The sequence below is a fragment of the Cupressus sempervirens genome, chromosome 9, assembly GCF_028749045.1.
Source record: "Cupressus sempervirens isolate cs-2001-9-10 chromosome 9, ASM2874904v1, whole genome shotgun sequence".
Lineage (NCBI taxonomy): Eukaryota > Viridiplantae > Streptophyta > Pinopsida > Cupressales > Cupressaceae > Cupressus > Cupressus sempervirens.
In genome coordinates, this window is record NC_143126.1 from 793122343 (window position 1) to 793147172 (window position 24830).

Consider the following 24830-nt stretch of genomic DNA (forward strand, 5'->3'; position numbering starts at 1 on the left):
TCTATATTTTAAACAATTGGTATCGGAGATTTTGGTGCTTGCAGGAAAGGTTTCAAGGACCTAAGCTAAAGATCAGGATGTCTTACAAGAGAGAAATTCCAAGGCTTAATAGAGATAATTTTTTAGGATGGCAAGGACTCATGAGACTTCATCTAGCTTCCATTGGTGATTCAAGATTGAAATACCTTGATGAAGAATACAAAATTCCCATTGGTACACTATCTGTTGGAGACATTGTTGAGAAAAAGAACCATAACACCATGATGATAGATATTGCATCTACTCTAAGCTATGAAGAATTTAATGATATCAAGGACTACAAAACCACCTTTGAAATGTGGAACAAGCTAAAAGACATCTGCGGTGGTGATAACAATGTGAGGAGGGCTAAAGTAGAAAGCCTTAGAGGACAATTTGATCAGATGAAAATGAGAGAAGATGAAAACATTGTCAAATATGCTGAAAGGATCAAAGCAAGTGTCAGTGCAATCAAAGCTTTTGGAGGAGAGATCAAGGAAGAAACTATTGTAAGTAAAGTTCTTAAAACATTGCTTCCTATCTATGCAATTAGAGTCTCTATTATTCAAGAAAGAAGATGTGAGGGAAATCATAAGATAAATTTAGATACCTTAGTAGAAATATTGACAACCTTTGAGCTAGATAAATATGACAATTATGTTCCAGCTTCCAAGAATATTGAATCTGCATTTGAGGTCAAGCTTTCACTGAAGGAAAAAGGCCAGAAGATAAAGCACACTCAGTCAGAAAGTGAAGAAGAATCAAAGGAAATTTCTAAGAGTGATCTTGAAGTTGTTGAAGCTCTACTTGTAAGGAAATATTTTAGAGGCAGAGGAAAATACAAAGGTAAAGTTCCCCTAATATGTTTTTCATGTGAAGAAATTGGTCATATTGCAGCCAGGTGCCCAAATAAAGAAAGCAAGAATGAGAAAAAAGGTCACAAGTGCAATGGCAAGAAGGATTTCAAAAATCACAAATCTTTCAAGGAAAAAGGTAAGAAGACATGTTTTATGGCTAAAGATTCTAATAACAGTGAAGATGAAATAGTTTATATTTGCTGTAAAAGATGAATCTGATGATGATGAATGAGATAAGATGGCACTTATCTCTCATGTGAGCAAAAATGATACATGGATCATAGATAGTGGATGTTCACATCATATGACTGGAGATAAAACAAATTTTGAACACTTTGAAGATTATGATGGTGGTAGTGTAAGGTTTGGAAACAATGAAAGGTTAGTGCAAGAAGTTGGGTCTCACTTTTGGCCAAAAAGTGGAAGTGTTTTTCCTATTTTTGAATTTTTTTGTCAATTGATGTCAAAATTTGAGACATTTAGAGATTGAATATAAAAAAATTTCAGTAATAAAAATTTTAATGTTCAGAATCTAGTTTTTGAATATGTAATTTATTTGTGTACCCATATGATAGATTATTTTTTTGGTATGGATCTTTAAAAACTATTTTTTCAAAATGCATGTTTCAAAACCATACCACGCTCGTGTACAGATACCATAATTTGACACAAATAAATGAATTTTCACAAATCCTTTTAAAGGGAGTTACCTAATATACCTAAGATTGATGAAAATATTTTTCCTTAATTTTTTATTATTAATTATTAATTGGCTATAAAGGTAAATTTTAAAACCTCTCGTATACGAACCACATAATTTGATCAAAATCTCACTTTTTTCAAAAAAATAAATTTTTAATCTCAAAATAATTGTATGTTGATTGATGACATATAAATTAATTTTTTTAAATTATAAAATAAAAAAATTATTAAAGTTTTAGTGAATGTCACTTTTTAACGTTTAAGAGATAGTTTTGATTAATAAATAATGGAAAAATAGCAAATAAACTAATAACACTATAAAATTTACATTTTTGGAATCAAAACAGTAAGACTTATAATGAGTTTTTGTTTCATCAAAAAATTCAATGGGGATGACTATAAAAAAAAATTACGACAATACCAAAAATTGTCGATTAAATGCCTTAGAAAAAAAAATGGATGATAAAGGCATGGCTTGGTGGGACCAAGCCTATGCCATGCCTTTCCCCAAGGCAAAACCCCATGCAAAAGTCGCGTGCCATACCAAATTCGCACTCATGACTCAAGAATTGGGCACCCGATTTGTAATTCAAAAATTGGGTGCCCAATTGCTTACAATCGTTGTACCCAATTATTTAAAAATTGGGTACTCGATTCTTTTTAAAATTGGGTACCCATTTTTTAAACAGTTGGGTACCCATTTCTAATGTACCCATTGAGCCCCAAAAGCTTCCTCATAGACTGACTTTCAATGATTGAAATGATTGAATAACGGTTTCGATCCGCAACAACGAATTCTGTCATAGTAATTCTATTGTCTTGTCTTCTTATACAATTTGCAAGCTACTAATTCAAATTCAAAATTGGTGCAAACATGGGATCAAAACAATGACCAAAGAAGAAAGAAAAAGTTCTGACAGATGAGGAGATTGCAACAAATAAAGAGAATGAAGCATGATGTCAATGAGAGAGAAGACAGAGAATTAGAGACTTAAACAACGTTTCAAAGGAGAAAGACATTGAGGATACCATGATGGATGAAGAGGTCAAAGAAGAGAACCCAATACAAGAAAATTCAAGTGCACATTCTAATCATGTATTCAATACATGTGTATCTCCAAACCCTCGAATTTTCTCTCATGGTGAAATTGGTGATTTTTTAGAAGTAGGTTATGATTTAAATGATTTAGATTTTTTTCATGAGAAGCAATTGTCAAACGATCATGCACAAAAAACTCCAATTGAAATGCATGCCCCAAAAGAAATACCAAGAAAAATTGAAAATTAGATTCAAATCCCAAATAACAGTGAAAATGAAATATCAATTGAAAATAAAAATTGCATGGATGTAGACATAGAAACACCAACTACTGAACAAACATGTCAGAATGATAGTAAAGTGTCTGAACATAATTTTCATATTCCTAATTATGTGTTAGATAATCTTGAGGGATTGGTTTCATAGAGACAAATTAGGACACATGCTAATAGATTGTATAGACATTTTTTTTATAATAAGAAATTTGAGTTGCAATGTCAGTTAATGTTGTAACTAATTAAAATGTCTAAAATGTGAAAAGTAATGAGAAGGTTGGAAATGTATGCAAAACCCAAGAATAAAAATGAGTCTTTAAAACAAGTTGTATCCATTGTTGCTAGTGCCTTTGATATTATCGAAAAGAGAAGTTAGTCTAAAGATAAGAATGCAACATGACAAGCTATAACAATAGCTTTAATTAACAAATCAACATCTAACAAAAGATTGATTAGTGACATAAGTGGATATCTTACAATGAATCATAAGACTTTAGATAGAGCTGTAAAGAGAAGGGTTAACTTTGAATGTGATCAAGCAAATATTTTATGGACTTCTAGTGGTAGACTCCCAAGATGTGATATGAAACTTACTAGTGAAGTCAAAAGTTTGATTGAAAAAATTTGGCATGATAATACAAGAGTATCACCTAATTCAAGAGATGTTCTTAAATTGAGAATTGGGTCAAAAATACGTGATCCACATCCTAAACACTTTTTAGACATGACTCAAATTGAATTGTTTAAAAAAATTGTAGATGGTAAGGTATTAAATATTACCATTAGTCAAAGATCTTTTGAAAAGTTTAAACAATGGTAAGTAAGGATTAACAAGGAAAGAATCACATGTTGTAAAACTCGTATTCAATTTCATTACCATTATGATGTATCTGATTTATACATGGTACCATGCATAGTAAAGAAATGTTGCAGGAATGTGGTATGAAAATACCACCTCAAACTATAAAGGATTTCATATCAAGTTTGTTTTGTAAGCCACCTAATAATCAATACTTTCTTTTCAATGCATGTCTTTCTGGTACATGTGATATGTGCAGCAATCTTTCTTTGTTAGATGAATGTTTGCATGAAAATGCTTTGACTACTTTTGGACAACAATTAGTTGAGGTAAAAAGATTCAAAACTATTGAATATCCATTGAAGGATGGGAAGATTGGAAGAAGGTGTGATCTAGTTACAGATAGAGTTAGTTGTCATGCATTTATGGATGAGTTTAAGAGTGTGATCATACCAAAATATGTTAAACACTCTCAATATTCTAGATGGCTTGATGGACAATTTTGCATATGTAAGAATATATTTCCAATTGGTACTATACTTTCAGTTGTTGACTTTGCAAAGAACTACACAGTGCACTGCAAGAAGAGGTACAACCACAATATTACAATTCAATGCAAGTAACAATTTATGTTCATATAGTTTATAGACATGCACCTAATAATACAGAGGAGGATCGAAAAATATTGAGAGAGTACCATTTTTATATGAGTGATAATAAATTCCATTCATCTGAGTTTGTCCAATATTGTTTCAAGGTCCTTTATGATAATTTAAAAGAGAGAAATTCAAATGACACAACATTGGATATGGTCAGATTATTGTACAAGACAATTCAAGAATGCTAGAATTTTTTATTGGTTGAGTAGGACACATAGGCAAACTAACATCCAACATGTGTGGAATTTTTTTGAGGCTAGACATGGTAAAGGAGAACATGATGGTGTTGGTGCATGTGTGAAGAGAGCCCTTAGTAGAGAGCAATTAAAATTTTAAGAAAAAACTAAATTCAAAAATGCACATGAGATTGTCGAATGGTGTAACAAATATTTATACATGGGATCAAGTCAGAACTCTACAATCAAACATTTCTTCTACCTAGTTGAAGAAAATAATATCCTTTCAAGATATGACTATGATACAATTAGTGGGTCAGCTAAATGGCATTCATTTAGGAGTTTAGATTCTAACACTTGGACTATATGGACTAGGGAGCTTGCTTGTTTTTTTTCAATTTTGTCTTGCAGGTGAATGGGAAGAATGTGAGAATACAGAATGGGTTGAAGATTGAAATTAAAGATCATTAGCACCTACTGACACACATTTTGAAGATGATATAGTAAATGAAGGCTAGAATGTTACTTTTGCATCAAAAGACTATGATCATATTTCAGACCTCATAGAACCTGGTATGCAGAATTTAATTAGATTTTTTTGTGATCTCATGCTTCTATTTATATAATTTGCATATGTACTAATGTGACTAAAATGTTTCTATACTTTATCTTATCTTGTAGGACATGTTTATGTTGTTATTGTGCCTAGTAATAATGATGAAAAGACTGAGTATTGGCTTGCTAGATGTGTCGAACCTAATAAAAAATTGATATATCATCAAGTAAATGATGATGGTTTTGAGTATCCAGTTGGGTCTATCATTGTAGCTGGCACCTGGCTACGTAGACACCTAACAAGAAGAAATGGTTTACTAGTACTTGAAGACTACCAAACCAAAAAGAAGATTTTACACTATTCTCATTTGGTTGTGGCAACGAATATCAAATTATAAAGATACAAAGGGAGACACACCAATAAGGTATTATGGACAATTTCAATGGACAAGCATGAAACAATCATAGATGCATTGCAAAAGAGAGAGGATCCAGATGGTACAATGGGATGACTACATTTAAATCAAACACACGTAAGTTTTTTCTTTATTATGTTATTTTTATATATGTACTTATATATATTCCTCCTATTCAGGTCTCAATTACAATTTATGCAAATTTAAGTGTTAAATTGGATCGAGCATCAACATCTTGTGCAATTCCACATAGTGAGTACATACAAATTATACATATATTTACATAGTTTAGCTACTTCATATTAATTTATGTGTTTATTAGCATGTGTTTTTGTTTTACAATTTTATTTTATGGGACCTCATTTGAAGAGATGTGTTGAACCAATTTTATATTTTGAGTTCGTGCTTCTATATATTTATCATTGACATTGTCTTATATATATTGTGAAATATGTTGTACAAACAAATTTAAAAACAGCAATTTACTTCTATTTCAAAGTTAAAGGTGTGCACTTGATATTATAAATTAATTGTCAATTTAAGTAATGGCTTCCTATTTTTTTCCATTACTTTTACATTCAAGCATGTTTAAATTAATGTTTGTTTAAAGTTTCAAATTACTATTGATTGTAATTAATAACTCTTCACTTGTACATGATAATTTAAAGATCATTACTCATTGTATTGATTATATGCTATTGTTATGTTGATAATTGACATGTATGTTTAGCCATGTTAACCATGTTAAGTGAGAGGGAGGGAAGGAGGAAGAGAGGGAGAGAGAGGCAGGGAGGTATATGGGGAGGGTTATAAGTGCTTGTAATTTATTAGAAAGGGGTCCCATTACGACACCTTAGGAAAAATTAGCACCTCTTAGGAACCCTTACAACACATTAGTTATAATTGTAGTCCTAAAATTAATCGTTTCTAATATCTTAGGACCCATTATGACGCCCTAGAACCCATTCATACCATTAACACACTCTATGAACCCTTAGAACACATTAATCATCGTAGGATAGACTTTAGGGTTGTAATGTGTCCTATTCAATCTTATTTTTTCCTAAGGAGTTTTAGTGGGTCCTAAGTGGTTCTAGGAATCCTTGAGACTAATTACAACCTCCTAAGAACCATTATGAACCATTATGAGCCCTTATAGTCATATTAGTCATATGTTCTAAAGGGACATTAGGGATTTTTAGGACCCATTTGTACACATTAGGTCTCATTAGGACACATTAGGATCCATTCGCACACATTAGGACCCATTAGACCCCATTAAAACCTCTTATAACACATTAACCATTGCAGGACATAGCAATGTGTCCTAAGTGGTCCTAATATCTCACAACAAATCACGATTGGTCCTATGTGGTTTGAAAGCCTATTAATATTGTTTAGGGTGCACATTATGACCATTTAAAACATATTAAAAACTATTAATTCCTCTTACATAATCTTAAGGGGCATTTAAGACACACTAATGAGTTATAATATGCCCTAATGGGTCCTAATGTGTCTTAAGGGTTTCTAATGTGTTTTAAGTGATCCCATGACCTTTTAGGACCCATTAGGAACCCTTATAATCCATTAGGGGCCATTAGGACTCATAAGAACCAATTATAACTCCTTTGAACATATTCACCATCATATGATACACTACTATGTCCAAAGGCATTATAATAGTTCCTAAGTGGTTGTAATCTCATTAACCAAAGAACTTGTATGTGACAATGCCTATTGGGTTGAAGGACTAAAACATAATCTATTGAGTGTGGCACAGCTAATCAATATTGGATTCAAGGTGGAATTCATGCATGGCAAGACTAGACTGCTAGATGACAAAGGAAAACTAATTGGATCAGGAAAACAAACAAAAGGCAACCTGTTTTATCTTGATCTTAGTGATTGCTCATGTTTTATTGCTCAAGTTGAAGAAAGTTGGTTATGGCACAAAAGGTTATGTCATGTAAATTTTGATAACATGGTAAAAATAAGAAAATTTTGGAAAGTAAGAGGCATTCCTAGTTTGAAGAAACTTGATGTTGGTCTATGCAAGAATTATCAGATTGGCAAAATGGGAAAGACTAGTTTTAAAAACAAAAACTATCAGTCTGAAGATACTTTAGAAATTGTGAATATTGATTTATGTAGACCTATTGGAATAGAAATCTATAATGGAGAAAAATGCTATAGTTAATGAGATTACAACCATAGAATTGTCCTTCAACTCTCGAGCAGAATGGAATAGCTAAAAGGAGAAACAAATCCATCATGGATTGTGCAAGGACTCTAATGATTGAAAATAACATTGCTATAAAATAGTGGAAGGAAGCTATCAGCACTATAGTTCATACCTTAAACCAAGTATAGTTGAAGAAGGACTCATATAAAACTTCCTATGAGTTATGGTATGGTTATAAATCCAATGTCAGTTACCTGAAAGTATTTGGAAGTAAATGTTATATCTTGAAAGAATCTAGAAAAGGAAAATTTGATGTAAAAGGTGATGAAGGTATATTCTTAGGTTATTCTTGCAAAAGTAAGGCATATAGATGTTTGAATTTGTCTACTCATAAAATCATAGAAAGTGCACATGTGAAAATTGATGAGTTTGTAGAAAGGACTAAAGAAGAAAGCAAAAAGGAACCAGAGGATTACAGGAGATTTGTTTACATAAAACCTAATACATTACTAGACACATGTATCAATAAGGAGACTTCTACTCCTGAGTCTTCCTCAATTATCGAGTTGCAAGAAGTTTAAATCAAGTCACAAGGACCTGAATCACATTCTGAAGCTACCAAGCCAATGCCTATTGAGTCTGAGCAACTAGAACCAGAAGTTGAAATTCAAGAGGATAACAATGCAATTCATTCAAAAGGCAAGGAACGTATATTGGCCAAGTATATCAGGAGGCATCATGCACTAGATTAGATTATTGGAGATAAATCAAAAGGTACTATGACAAGAAGTAAGCTAAAAGGTACATGTTTACTTGCTGATTTTGAACCTAGAAATGTCAAAGATGCATTGGAAAATGAAAGTTGGATTGAGGCTATGAATGAAGAGATAGAACAAATAAAAAAGAACAAAACTTAGACTCTTGTACCTAGGCCTAAAGACAAAAATGTGATTGGAACAAAATGGGTATTCAAGAATAAGTTGAATGAAGATGGTAAGGTATCAAGAAACAAAGCTAAATTGGTGTGTAAAGGATATTCTCAAGAAGAAGGTATTGATTATGGTGAAACTTTTTCTCCTATTGTAAGATTGGAAGGTGTCAGAACCTTACTTGCATATGCAGCACATAAAGGATTTAAGGTATATCAGGTGGATGTTAAATCTACATTTCTCAATGATATTCTTGAGGAAGAAGTCTACATTGAACAACCTGAAGGTTTTGTTGATCTAGACAAAAGGGACATGGTCTTCAAATTACACAAAGCATTGTATGGTCTAAAACAAGCTCCTAGAGCATGGTATGAGAGGTTGCACAACTACCTTATACAGATTGGGTTCTAGGGAACTAATGAAAATAGTAGTTTGTACATCAAGGAAGGACTAGATAACAAGATTGTTTGGTAGAAATATTTTTGGATAATACTTTATTTACAGGGAATGATGATCTATGCAAAGAATTTTTAGAGCAAATGAACAAAGAGTTTGAAATGTCTATGTTTGGTGAGATGAAGTTCTTTGTTGGTCTTCATATACAACAAAGCAAGAATGGTATCTACATCACTCAGTCTAAATATATCAAGGAGATACTTAAGAATTTTGGTATGGAAGATTCAAAACTAGTTGGAACCCCCATGTGTACTGAATTAAAACTTACCAAAGATGATTACTCAAAAGAGGTAGATCAAACCTTATATAGATCAATGATTTAAAAATCACAATATGTAGTTCATACAAGGCCTAATATTACTCTTGCAATTGGTATAGTGGCAAGATTCTTGGCAAAATCTAGAGAAAATCATATGATGGCAATCAAAAGAATCTTGAGATATTTGAAAGGTACTGAAGATTATGGCTTATGGTATAAACTTGGAAGAAATCTGAACTTAAAAGTATTTGTTGATGTTGATTGGGCAAGAAATATTGATGACAGAAAGACTAAAGTGGTGGAGCATTCTTTCTTGGTAAACGGTTGGTATCTAGGTCAAGTAAAAAGAAAAATTGCACATCCCAATCTATAGCAGAAGCAAAATATGTTGTAGCAATAGTAAACTGTTCTAATATTGTTTAGCTTAAATAGTTGTTGGAAGGCATGAAGGTTGAGATCAAAGAACCAATTGTCATGTTTTGTGATAATAAAAGTGCAATTAACATATCAAATAATCCAGTGATGCATTCCAAAACCAAGCACATTGCTATAAAATATCATTTTGTCAGAGAATTGGTCTAGGACAAAGAAATCAGATAGGAATATATCCATACAAAAGAACAGATTGCAAACATATTTACCAAGCCATTACCTAAGGATGCATTATTGTATCTAAGATGTACATTAGGGGTCATTCCCCTATCTGAAGCTCACTAAAATAAAATTTTAGTGATTCATCAATAGGAGCCAAGTTGAAGATCTATCAGTTGATGTAGCATAGTCAAGAGAACATTGCATATGAATCAGTACTCAAGGTACATTGATACTCATTTGGTATGTATTGTCTTTGGCATGTGTTGTCAAAGAGGGAGATTTTATTGTCATATCTTTCTAAAAAAAAATTGGAAGAAAGAAGATATGTAATTCCTTCATAGAGGGAGAATACTGCATTAAAGAATTTTATGGCATAAAATCTAAGAGGGAAAAAAATGTCTATCAGAGAAAGAGTTGTTTTCAAATTTCATTATGCTATGACATGTTGTGTTGCCATCAATGCCAAAGAGGGAGATTGTTGGATACAATTTTTTAATTGTGTGTTGTCTTTGATGTTATACAAATGTCATAGCAGTTGTTAGTCAGTGCTTACCGAGCTCACTTGGTCAGCAAGGCAATTTTTCTTGTCTACCGAGCATTTCTAGAAATTACTCTATGTAGACAGTGTCTACTGAGCTCACTCAAGCGTCGAAGGAAAATATGGTAGAAAGAAGTGTTAACTGAGTTCTCATGGTTAACAAAGGAAAGTTGGTCAGAGTTAGTGTTCATCGAGTTCACTTGGTTGCCAAAGGATTTTGCAAGTTCGCGGTGTTAACCAAGCTTTTGTTGGCTAACACAAGAAATCATTTTAAGATCAATGTTTACTGAGCAGGGTCGACCAATGAAGGATTTTGTTGATTTAGGATATAAATTTTAATTATTTCAAGTATTGATTCCAGCCGACTATGTTAATGATTATTGGTCATTGTAATTTGTAATTGAGCTAACTTGATAATCTAAATGGTATAAATGAAGGTCAAGTTGACATTCTAAAGTATGAGCGAGTAAGCAAGTGTATTGATTGTTTGAGAAGGAAAGTGTGAGTGAACTTGAAGGATGGTCAGATATCCTTGAGGAGCAACAATGTAATATTCAATTAGGAAGGATCTAGCATGAAGCAGAATAGATATCTATAATCAGCAATTCAGTTGCATCTCATTCAGGTCAATTCATTGTTACTTTCTTACCATTGTAGCAATGATTCTAAAATCTCTTAATAGAGTTAGTTTAATAGCCAATTGTAAACCCTCTAAAAAAGTGACAGTTCCATTGAATTATTCTAAAGACCTCTTGCAAGGCCACTCCTTACAGGGTGATTAAATCCTCTAACAAGGTCACACCTAACAGTGTGTTTTGTAACCTTTAACTAGGTTGGCTCCTAACAGAGCTCACTTCAGAAGAGTGAAAAATAATAACTAGTTACATTGGTGGTTTTTTCCATATTGGGTTTTCATGTTAAATCTCGGTGTCTCATGTGTTCATGTTATGTCTTTTATTCTTGCAATTTAATCACTGTGAATGTTTAAGATCTATTAAAGTATAACATACACTGCATTTACCGAGTTACAATAATTTCTATATGTTACTGAATAATAGCAGTAATCAGTTTTATTGTTAACATCCATGGGATCTAAAATATTTTTGTGGTAACTAATTCACCCCCCCCCCCCCCCCCCCCACCCCTCAGTTACTCCATCTATATTTCCAACAATTAGAAGTGTTTCTAGTTAGAGGACTTCAGAACATCTACTTGGAATGTCACCCTATTAAAGAATTTACAATTATCTGTTAGGACTACTCTGCCTAGGAGATTTAACTAAAATCAACTGTTAGGATTTTTTAGCATAGATCTTGTGATTAGCTCTGGTTTCTTGATTAAAGATCAAATTTGTAAAGTGTCATTCTTGATCCTTACTGATCTAATGTGACAATTGTTGTATCCTTCTATTCTTGTTCTCCTCTAACTAATTCTATTATTCACTCTCTATAAATTCTAAGTCTCCATGAATGCTTTGTTTGTGCATGAAAACTTCACTATTCTTCTCCTTCAATTCCTTATACACTCGTTATGAAATTTAGGGTTTCATCCTCCTTAAGAAGAGTAGAATACTTAGGGTTAGGTATAAATCTATGGTCAAGATACATTCTTTTTGCCGCTAAATCTTTCCTATTTTCTAATTGGTTGCATGTTATTTCATATGGAATCTATATACAGATTCATCCTTATCTTCAAAAGATCGTATTCTATCCTTGGTCGGCTGAAAAATGGTTTACATAGTTGTTTGTGCAATCATAAAAAAATATGTCCAATCTATGTTACTCGACACTTCAAGTTACTGATGCTTGGCACATATTGTAATTCTAATTCTAACTCGACACCTGAACTACTTGGCATCTACTATGTACTTAACACTTGAATCACTTGGCATGGTCTATATACTCAACACTTTGAGTGAATCGGCACCTGAGTGACTCAGCACTCATTGTAACTTGGCACTATCTTGTATTTACATATTATACTCGGCATGTATTACTAGTTCAGCATGAACTTACAAAATGCCTTAAGTGTCAACACACTCAATTGTCAAAACCAATTTGAGATCAACAAGTACTATACATACTACATAATTCTTATCAACATTTTACAGCCGATATTTTGTAACTAATTTTTAACCTAAAGTAGCAAAAATACATGTATAAAAGGGCTCACGATTAGAGATTATTACATTGTGGGTGATGCAAAAATTGCTTCTTGTGGTGGTATTGACCTATAAGGGATTATGAATTGTAATTAGGTTGTAATCACTGGATCATAATAATATTGGACTTGTTTCATGGACGTAACCTAGGGACTTGTTTCATGGACGTAACCTAGGGATTAGGTGAACCACATTAAATCTTGGTGTCTTGTGTTATCTTCTATGTAATCTATTATATTCTATTATTGTTTATATTTGCATGTAATTGTTATTTCTATCTATGGTTTAATCCTAACACTGTGGACAAGGAAGTAAATTTTGCAAGTAGAGAATCCTAGCATTCTTGCTATCTAGAAACTCCTTATGAAGGATTTGTTTATAATTTCCAAGGATGTTGATATTCATGACGTTTCTATAATTACTATCTATAAAGCTTATAGCTCCCAAAGACTTACCTTTCCCCTTGTTGAAACATCTAGATAGAGGGAATGTGCTTAAGAACTAGTACAATAGCCTAGAAAGAGTACCTAAGAAGAGATGGATCTCACATTCATTCATTAATAAAATATAGAATTTATTCATTATCACATGAAGTAAAAAAAATTATGAGCATCCATAAAATAATCTCATAATGTCCAAAGCTAACATCTAACATTAGTTCATTTTTTAACATTCATTAACAATAGCACATAAACACATAACATTCAATAACATGTGAAATAAGGTATTTAAACATGCCTCAACTTACCTGATTAGTTTAGAATTTTTTTCTCACCAGAAATTATAAAATATAAGAGCAATTGTGCCAAAAAGAGCATAAAAAGATGATTATTGTGCACCAATCATGTTTTTTAATTTCTTTTGGCACAATCATTCTTACAATTTTTTGGCTCTGTCTCCAACTGGTCAATATGTGTTTTGAAAAATTGTTGATGTTCTGTGTGTCAGGAAAAAGGGAAATATTGAAATTGAAAAAGACATAAATAAATGCAATTAATTTTTAAACTTCAATTTTATAAACTTACAAAGAAAACCATAGAATTATAAAAAATTATTGTAGCTTGTAATATTTGAAAATTATAGTTACAAGTGATAAAGTTATATACCTTTGATTCAGAGAGCATAAATAATGGAAATGAAGTATTGCACAAGGTGCAAGCTCAACTACCCCCATCCCCCTCCACCCCATGTGGATGGCACTGTTAAGTAGAGAATTGTTACATACATACATACATGGTTAAGTGCTACCAAACTATGTCCAAGGCTACTAACTATGTCCAAGGTGTATGCACACTGGAAGCATACTCTACCAGCCAACCTACCTACATACTCGTATTCACAGGATCAAGAACCTTGAACTACTCACTCTAACGAATATGTAGTTCTAGTTTATAATTGTTTTGATGTAGTTTTATTCCTATAACCACTAGAGAGCTTTAATCACCTAAGACATCTCTTCAACATCATGCACTCACTTGGGAAAATCAAGCAGTTTTCTATAATTACAATATTGTAATACCCTAGTGCAACCTTTGTGTTGTAGTTTAAAATTAATGTAAGGTTAACCTATATATTTCCTAACTCACTCCTTGTATAGTTATGTTTAAAAGCTTGTGACAATAATCAATGGATCTAAAGAGACTAGTAAAGTTAATACTGAAATATAGAGTTTAGTCTTCTATTTTCAAAAGTCAGGTACACTAGGTACATATAGTGTCTTAAAATATAAGCCTCATAAGTTAACATATAATGTCTTAAAATAGTTAAGTGATACCTAAGTATGTCCAAGGCATCTACACACTAGAGGCATACTCTGCCTACCAGACTACCTACGTACATGTATCCATGGGGTCAAGACCCTTGAACTACTCACCCTAATGAATATGCAGTTTTGGTTTCTAATTGTTTTGATGTAGTTGTATTCTTATAACCACTAGTGAGTTATACTCACCTAATACAACTCTTTGCCATCATACACTCTCTCAGATGAATCAAGTGGTTTCTACAATTCCAATACTGCAATACCCTAGTGCAACCTTTATGTTGTAGTTTACAGTTAATGTAAGGTTAACCTATATACATCCTAACTCACTCCTTATATAGTTATGTTTAAAAGCTTCTGATAATACCCATGGCCATGCTACTTGTTGAATGAGTTTTATTGTTTTTATGTTGTGCTAAGATCTCTTTGTTTGTATACATACATACATATATACATATACATATCTATATACATACATACAAATATAGATATCACAAGGGCATGTCAATGAGATGTAGAGATCACAAGAGCATGGCAATTAAATGCGACAATCACAAGGGCATGGCAATGAAATCCTAGATCTCCACAATCTACAAGATATCTCTATATATATACATACATACATATATATATACACATACATGCATACATACATCTGCATATGCAATTTTATCACCTTGGAAAACTATACTTGATTCTACTATTTGGTAATAGTTGATTGTTCATTTTATTGTACCTAATTGGATGACATTTCTACAAGAATTTATAATCAACTCAACTAATCAACAACTAGATCAATTTAACTAGGTTATGGCTTGTTTATTTTTAAAAATATCTATTATGATGTGTTTTTCTAAGATTTATTGCCCATTTTCCTGGTTTGCATTATTTTTGTGCAAGATCTTGAGCTAAGTCAATTAGCATAGGTTGAGTGAGTTTTATTATTTTATTATTTGGATTATGGAAAATGGGCTTTGTTTTATCATTAACTTTTTTCAAGTCCTAATTTTAATAAAGTAACAAAGTGGTTTTTAGGGTGGAAAGGACTATATAATGAAGAGAAAACTTGAAAACTTAAATGTTGAAATGCTAAAATGAAAGTTGTCGAGGATCAAACACCTATGGCAAAGCGACAACACAATGTGAAGTTGATTTTAGATATAAACACAAAAAAACATGAAATAAATCATTCCCCATTTGTTTTGATTGTGGAGATTTGCATGCAAAAGATGGTGGAGAGATGTGAACAAGGGTGGAGATCTTTGAATGTTGGTGGAGATTTCATTTTTGTACCCTTGTGATCACTACATTTTGTTTTTGTGCCCTTATGATCTCTGCATTTTGTTGTTATGCCCTTGGTGGAGATCAATGAAGATTCAGTATTTCATTGTCGTGCCCTTGTGATCTCTGCATTTCGTTGTTGTGCCCTTGTGATCTATGTGCCCTTGCTCTACGATTTTGTTGTCATTTTTTGCCCTTGTGATCTATATGCCCTTTGCAACACTACAACATTTGGGATCAAATTGGGTCGGCAATTTGCGACAGCAATGTAATTTGTCGTGTTCAGGCCCAAATGTAGTAGTGCTTGGTCTGCAATTTTATTCAAGGGGAGAAGAGGTACCTATGTAATTTTTTTTTTTCTTTTCCTTCTAAACATTTTTCTCTTTATATATCCCACAACAAGTGATTAGAAAAGCTTCTCTTTATATATATGTATGTATGTATGTATGTATGTATATATACAAAGATCATAAGAGGCATGACAACGAGATGCAGAGATACATATATACATACATACATACATACATATACACATACATGCACGCATGCGTGCATACATCTATATATGCAATTTTATCACCTTGGAATACTATATTTGATCTTTACTCAATCACCAAGAGATAATATAATTTGTAAGTACAGATTTTTTGTATGCTTAGTTTGGTATGAATAATTTCAATTGGATTCATCTAAGGAGAGTGAGTCTACTCATGATGACAATGGCTCCATGTATTGGGTCTTTAGAGCATAGAGACTTACAGAAGAATAGATGTTGTTTATGGATATGGGATGATTCATTTGTGTGAATGGTTGATCGGGCAAGTTGTAGCAAATTAGGGTGTCAGTTGCAAGTAGTTTCATTAATTAGATAAGGGAATCAACTTTGAAAGTTAGGATTATAAAAATTGGCATGTCTGTCCTTATGATAGACGTCTCTATCTCATAATAGAAAATTACCTCAAATGATAAGAGACAAATTATTAAATATATAGAAAATCAGAAGAACATTCACCTATAATATTTTTGAAGGACAAAAATATAATAAAAATATAATTTGGTGGAAAAAGCCATGAGCTATGTGGATCCACATTGTGGCTATTCCACTATCCAATAGTGGAAACTCTTCACATTAACTATGAAGATCTTGAAATTAAAAAAGATAACTATTAGAGATCTATATTTGTATTTTAGTGATAACAAATATATAGTCTAATTTTAAGAAAAATAATAGTCTTAAATGTATATGATTAAATAAAATAAACAAGAGTACTAGATGTAGCTATATAATTCTAGTATTACTAATTGTGTTAAACAAAATATTCAATAAAACAAGTATAAAGTAATATAAATGGATCATCTACTCAATCCTATTATGACATAACGTGAGTGCATCCAATCATTACTTAGACGATATTATGCACGAGAGCTTTACTCAATCACCAAGAGATATAATTAACTTGTAAGTACAGATCTCTGCATACTTAGTTTGATATGAATAAATTCAATTGAATGCAAGAAAAACCACTTATGTGAATTCAAGACATGAATGATTAATTTAATTTAGCATAAGTACTATGCAAGTGTGTATGTATGCATGTAAAGCAGTTCACATAGTGAAATGATTTGCATACATACATGCACATATGCATACAATTATCATAATCAGTTATCCTTGAATCAAACTAAATCTATTATATATGAACTAGAGATACATGTTTAGAAGATAAAAAAAAATTTACATAGGTACCTCTTCTCCCCTTGAAGAAAATCACAGAGCAACAGCACGAAGATCACAAGGGAACAGTAACAAAATCTTAAATCTCCACTAATCTCCGCCAATGTTCAGATCTCTCCACCCTCTTTCAAAGCTTTCCACCCTCTTTCACACCCAGCTCTCCACAATCAATCAAAACAAATGGGAAATGATTAATGTCATATTTTTTTATTTTTGTTTATAATCCATAATCCACAATCCACAAGATCTCTCTATATATATACATGCATACATGCATACATATATACATATATACATACATACATGAAAACAACAATGCACTTTCTAAGAGTTTACAATTGCTCAACAAAATTTATATTTTACAAGAAAATGCATTTGAATAACCTTTAGCTCAAAAGCAAGAACATGGTGTTGAAATAGTACAAAAAGTGCTTGACATGAGAGGTCTGCAAGTAATGGTGTTGATCAATCTTGAAAACTTGAATGCTGAAATGAAAGCTATCGACCTATGCTCGAGTTACAACACACTGTGAAGTTGATTTTAGATAAGGTAGAGGTAGATATTCAAAAGTTTGATAATCAAAATTTAAGGGATGGGAGTAAAGGAGAAGGAGCGGCTTTAGAAAGAGAACGAGAAGGAGCAACTTTAGAAAGAGATTGTACGGTAGAAACAATAGTTAGAGAAAATAGAGGATACTATGGGAACCACTTGATAGAATCCAGGAAAGTGTTGCAGTAGGTACTATGACATTGGAATCACTTGCAAGTGTCTTTGAGAATATACAGTCTAAATATCAAATGCTTACAAGAGTGTTTCAAGTATTGGCACAGTCTCCCTTCTGTTAGATTGTGTTGACTAATTGGGAAAGTACTGTACATACTTCAAAAAGAAAATTCGGCCCTATTTTATCAAGATTTTGGGCCAACATGTAATTATTAATTATAACCCTAAATTGATAAAAATACTTATATAAAAAGAGCTTAGGTTTAGGGATTGTTTCATAGTGGTGATGCAGAAATTGGTTCTTGTGGTGATATTGAGCTATAAGAGATTACGGACTCTAATCAAGTTGTGATCACTAGATCGGAATAATATTGGACTTGCTATTTGGTGCACATAGCCTAAGAATTGGGTGAACCATGTTAAATCTTGGTGTCTTGTATTTTTTTTTTTGTGATTTATTATGTGATCAGTGTTGTTTTGAGTGAGGAAACTCATAGGAAAACCTTAGGTGGATCTACATCAAGAAGTTCTTTTAATGCACAAAGCAGAGGCAGAACAACTGAGAGAGGAAGTAATTCTAAAAATTGTGGGAAATCAAGAGGAAAGTCAAAGGGGAGGAGGTCTCAATCAAGAGGACCGAACAACTGTTGGTATTATGGGAAACCACGGCATAAAAAGAAAGATTGTTGGAATCGAAAGAAAAATGAAGGAGATAAACTAGATGGAGACAAGGAGACAAATGTGGTAAGTAACAAATCCAAAGATGATGCTTTACTTCTATCTTTAGAAAGTGTTGATGATTCATGGGTTTTAGGTTCTGGTGCTTCATTTCATGCTACACCTCATAGAGGTTATTTCATTGATTATGTCCAAGGGGATTTTGGACTTGTTTATTTAGGGGATAATGAACTCCGTTAGATTGTTGGAAAGGGAAAAGTTAAGATTAAGTTGCAAAATGGGAATCATTGGCTATTACATGAGGTAAGACATATTCCAAGGCTGAGTAGAAATTTAATTTCAGTAGGGAAACTCTCTAATGAGAGTTATGTAATAACTTTTAATGATAAAAATTGGGAGGTTTCAAAAGGTTCCCTTGTACTAGAAAAAGGTATGAAAGTAGGCACCTTATATCTATGTACAGGTCATATTGTTCCTTCTACTTAGAAAAATGAATATTCAGGAACAATTGCTACAGTTGAGTAGGGAGAACAAATAGTTGTTGTAAATTCTGATATAGTGTTGCGGCACAACAGACTTGGGTGCATGAGTGAGAAAGGTATGAAAGTGCTTCATTCAAAAAATGTTTTACTAGGTTTGAAATGAGTTAATATGGATTTCTATGAAAGTTGTGTGTATGGAAAACAAAAGAGAGTAAGTTTTGTGAAGACTAAGAAGGAAAATAAAAAGGAGAAATTAGAGCTTGTGCATATAGATGTATGGGGACCGACTCAGGTATCTTCCCTTGGTGGCTCTCATTATTATGTTACATTCATTGATGATGCAACTAGAATAGTGTGGGTTTATTTCCTTAGAAAAAAATCTAATGTATTTCAAACTTTTAAGAAATGGAAATGCTTGGTTGAGAATGAGATTGGTAAGAAATTAAAATGTCTCAGATCTGATAATGGTGGTGAGTATTGCAATCATGAATTTGAAGATTATTGCTCCACTAATAGTATTCGTAGACAGAAAACTATTCCAAGGACTCCACAAGAAAATGAAAATGGTTGAACGCATGAACAAGACTATAACAAAGCGTGCAAGGAGCATGAGGTTGCATGTTGAGTTGCCCTTACACATGTGGGTGAAGGTTGTAAATATTGTTTTATATTTGATTAATAGAGGTCCCTCTACTCTTTTGGATTGTGGTATTCCAAAGGAAGCATGGACTAGTAAGAAGGTGAGTTATTATTTTCTCAAAACCTTCAATTGCAAAGCATTTGTTCACATAGATTCTGAAAATATAACCAAGTTGGAAGCTAAGTCAAAGAAATGTGTATTTGTTGGATATGGCATTAATGAATTTGGTTATAGGCTTTGAGATTTTGGAAATCATAACATTGTAAGAAGCAGGGATGTAATATTCAATGAGAAAGTGTTGTACAAAAATTTGTTGCAGCAACATGAGAAGAAAGAATATGATTATGTAGTACTAGATGATACTCCAAAAGATGACGTTCCAACCATTCTTTATGATGTGCAACAACTGCAACAAAAAATACCACACACACCAATGAATGTTAGATGATCAACAAGACAGATTAGACCTCCAAAAAGATTTTCTCCCTCTTTGTATTCAATTTTACTTACTGATGTTGGTGAACTTGAATGTTATGATGAAGCTGTGCGGGTGGATCCTAAGATTTAGTGGGAGTATGCAATGAAAGATGAAATGGACTCTTTGTTGAAGAATAAGACATGGGATTTATTCAAGTTGCCTGCAGGTAAAAGAGTTTTACAGAATAAGTGGGTTTATAGGTTAAAAGAAGAAGATGGAAGTAAGAAAATATTTAAAGTCAGGTTAGTTGTAAAAGGGTTTGCATAGAAAAAGGGCACTGATTTTGATGAGATATTTTCTCATGTTGTTAAAATGACTTCTATCTGTAATATTTTAAGTATTGTGACTACTGAAGATTTGCATTTAGAGCAATTTGATGTTAAAACAGCCTTCATTCATGGTGATTTGGATGAAGAGATATATATAGCTCAGCCATGGGGATTTGAGGTCAAAGGTAAGGAGAACTTAGTGTGCAAATTGAAGAAAAGTTTATATGGCTTAAAGCAAGCACCTTAGCAATGCTATCTAAAATTTGACAATTTTATGCATGAGCATGGATACAATAGGTGTCATTCAAATCATTGTGTTTATTTTAAGAGGTTGGATGATGACAACTAAATTATTTTATGTTTATATGTTGATGATATGCTTATAGTTGGGTCTAACATGGATCATATTAAGGGACTGAAATACCAGTTAGCACATGCATTTTCTATGAAGGATTCAGGGGTGGAAAAACAAATCCTTGATATGAAGATTTGCAAAGATAGGAAGAACAGAAAACTAATGCTATCTCGGGCTAATTATGTTGAGAAGGTGTTGCAACATTTCTCTATGGAGAATGCCAAAGCTGTCAGCACACCTTTAGCTGATCATTTGAAGTTAACTAAGGAGATGTGTCCCAAGACACAAGCAGAGGAGGATAAGATGTCCAAGGTACCCTATGCTTTAGCTATGGGAAGCTTGATATATGCTATGGTATGTATAAGGCCAGATATTACACATGTAGTGGGAGTTGTTAGTAGGTATATGAGTCATCCAAGAATTGAGCATTGGAATTCAGTCAAATGGATTCTCAAATATTTGAGAGGAACATTCAATAAGTGTTTACACTTTGGGGGCTCTACTACTGATTTACAAGGCTATGTTGGCTCAGATTTGGCAGGGGATATTGATACCAAGAGGAGTACTACAGGTTATGTCTTTACTATTGGTGGGGCAACCGTGAGCTAGATTTCTAGGTTACAGAAGGTTAATGTTTTATCCACTACAGAGGCATAGTATGTAGCTGCTACAAAGGCAGCCAAGAAGATGATATGGCTTTAGTTTTTCTTGGAAGAATTGGGACACCCTCAGAAGGATAATTATTTGTTTGCAGATAGTTAAAGTGTCACTCATCTTGTAAAGAATTCAACTCTACATTCAAAGACCAAACACATACAGTTGTGGTACCATTTCATTCGATTAGTTTTGGAGGATGGGCAGTTAACGCTAGACAAAATACATACAAATGACAATCTAGTAGATATGTTTACAAAGGTAGTAACAAGGGAGAAGTTGAACTCCTCTTCAGCTTTGGTTGGTCTTCTAGACTAAACATGAATAAAAGAACAACAGAGTCCAATGTGGTTTGATCCAGTGGGAGCCTCATGGAGTAGCGGCATAGCTACAAAATCAATCTCCAAGTGGGAGATTGTTGTTTAGTGTGGAACCTAATCAATTCCCAAGTGGGAGATTGTCAAATTGTGGTGACTGATCAAGAAAGTACTGTAGATACTTCATAACAAAATCAATCTCCAAGTGGGAGATTGTTGTTTAGTATGGAACCTAATCAATTCCCAAGTGGGAGATTGTCAAATTGTGGTGACTGATCAAGAAAGTACTGTAGATACTTCATAAATTCTTTGGGGCTTGAGGCATGGCCTTGAAAAAAAAATTGGGCCCTATTTTATAAGGGTTTTGGGCTGAAATGTAATTATTAATTATAACCCTAAAGTGGTAAAAAAATGTATAAAAAGAGCTTAGGGTTAGGGATTGTTTCATAGTGGTGATGCAGAAATTGGTTCTTGCGGTGGTATTGAGCTGTAAGGGATTATGAACTATAATCAGGTTGTAATCACTGGATCGTAATAATATCATACTTGCTATTTGGTGGACGTAGCTCATGGATTGGGTGAACCACATTAAATCTTGGTGTCTTATGTTCTTTTTTGTGTGATCTATTATTTTCTGATATTGGTTATATTTGCATGTAATTGTTATTTCTATCTATGGTTCAATCCTAACACCTTTGATGATCCCAAGTATCAAATACTTATATGAGTGTTTCAAGGTTGGGAACCACTTACAACATTTGTTGCATGGTTTAGAGGTAATCTCATTGTGGTAGAGGCTTCTGCAAGGGAATATGCCTCGTGATTATGGCATTTACACAGAAGCAAAACTTGGTTCTTCAACTCCTTACACTCAACTCTTCAATTCCTTGCATATGCAATTTTATCACCATGGAAAATTGTATTTGATCTTGCTAGCTAGAAACAACTTACTGTTCATTTTATTGTACCTAATTTGATGATAGTTCTAAAAGAATTTGTAATCAACCCAACTAATCAGCAACTAGATCCATTTAACTCGTTATAGTTAGCTTCTTTCTAAAAATATCTGCTATGATATGTTTTTGTAAAATTTCTTGCAAACTCTGCCCATTTTTCTCGGTCTACATTATTTTTGTGGAGGATCTTGAGGTAAGTCACTTAACATAGGTTGAGTGAGTTTTTTTTTTTAAATTCTAGAATGTGTATGCAGTTGGATCAATTTTTTTGTTGTGTAGCTAATATGTAATAAACACCTTTAAAAAGATCTCTAAATATACATGTTCAAAAGGAGATATAAAGAGATAAATGTTTAGAAGGAAAAAAAACCAACATTTACATACCCTTGAAGAAAATCACAGAGTTAGGGCATGGCAACAAAATCACACAGCAAGGGCACAACACGGCAACGAAATTGTAGAGCAAGGGCACGGCATGGCAACAAAATTGCAAAGCAAGGACACGACACCAAAATCGCAGAGCAAGTGCACAACAATGAAACGTAGAGATCACAAGGGAATGGCGACCAAATCACAGAGCAAGGGCACGACAATGAAATGCAGAGATATATCACAAGAAAAAAATGCACCAAGCACATACGCATAATCACAAGGCTCATTCCCTTGCAGAAGCCATAACCCAATTAAATATACATATATATCAACCCAACTAATCAGCAACTAGACCCATTTAACTAATTATGGCTTGTTTCTTCTAAAAATATCTGCTATGACATGTTTTTGTAAAATTTCTTCCAAACTCGGCCCATTTTTTGTGGTTTGCATTATTTTTGTGTAGGATCTTGAGGTAAGTCACTTAGCACAGGTTGAGTGAGTTTTATTGTTTTATTATTTGGATTCTAGAATATGTATGTAACTAGATCATATATGTAATAAGCACCTTGAAAAAGATCTCTCTGACTATATAAAGAGATACATGTTTAGAAGGAAATATAAAGACATACATGTTTACAAGGAAAAGAAAAAAAATTTTACATATGTACCTCTTCTCGCCCTTGAAGAAAATCATAGGGCTAGGGCACGTATCTATCACAAGGGCATGACATGGAAATGAAATCGTAGAGGAAGGGCACAACACGACAATGAAATCACAGAGTAAGGGCATGGAAACGAAATGCAGAGATCACAAGGGCACAGCAACCAAATGCACCAATCACAAGGGTCATGACAACGTTCACGAGGGCACAACAAACAAATGCACCGATCACAAGGGTCGCGACAATGTTCATAGCTCTCTACCCTCTTTCAGAGCTCTCCACCTCTTTCATGTGCAGCTCTCCAAAATCAAAATAAATAGAAACTTATTGTCATGTTTTCTTTTCTTTGTCTTATGCTCACAAGGGCGTCACAATTACAACTCCGACGTTGGTATTGCGACGACATCGGTGACAATTGCAAAAAGAAACATGAAAATGACTATAAATTACATCGCCATCACAATTTGACCTCAAATGTTGTAGTGTTCATAGAAATGGTCGGAACCAATAGATCATCTTATAGGGAACCCCCTCCAAAGAGATAGTGCCTAAACTTGAAACTGGAAGTTTTGCATAGTCACCAACTGCAATTTGTGTAGTAACACTCTAAGAAAATGAGGTAACCAAATCTAGTGAGTGTGTCATATGGTGGGAACCATATGAATGAACCAAGTAGCAGAAGAAGAAAAATCTCATGTTGAAAGAGTATGTTGTTTCTCTAAAGGAGGAGGAGGAGGTTGCTTCGAAGAACAATACTGTGTTGTTGCATGGCCTCCTCTGTAATGAGCACCCCTGAATGTCCCAAAAACCAAACCAAATTGCTGAAAGGAATTATGTCAAACAG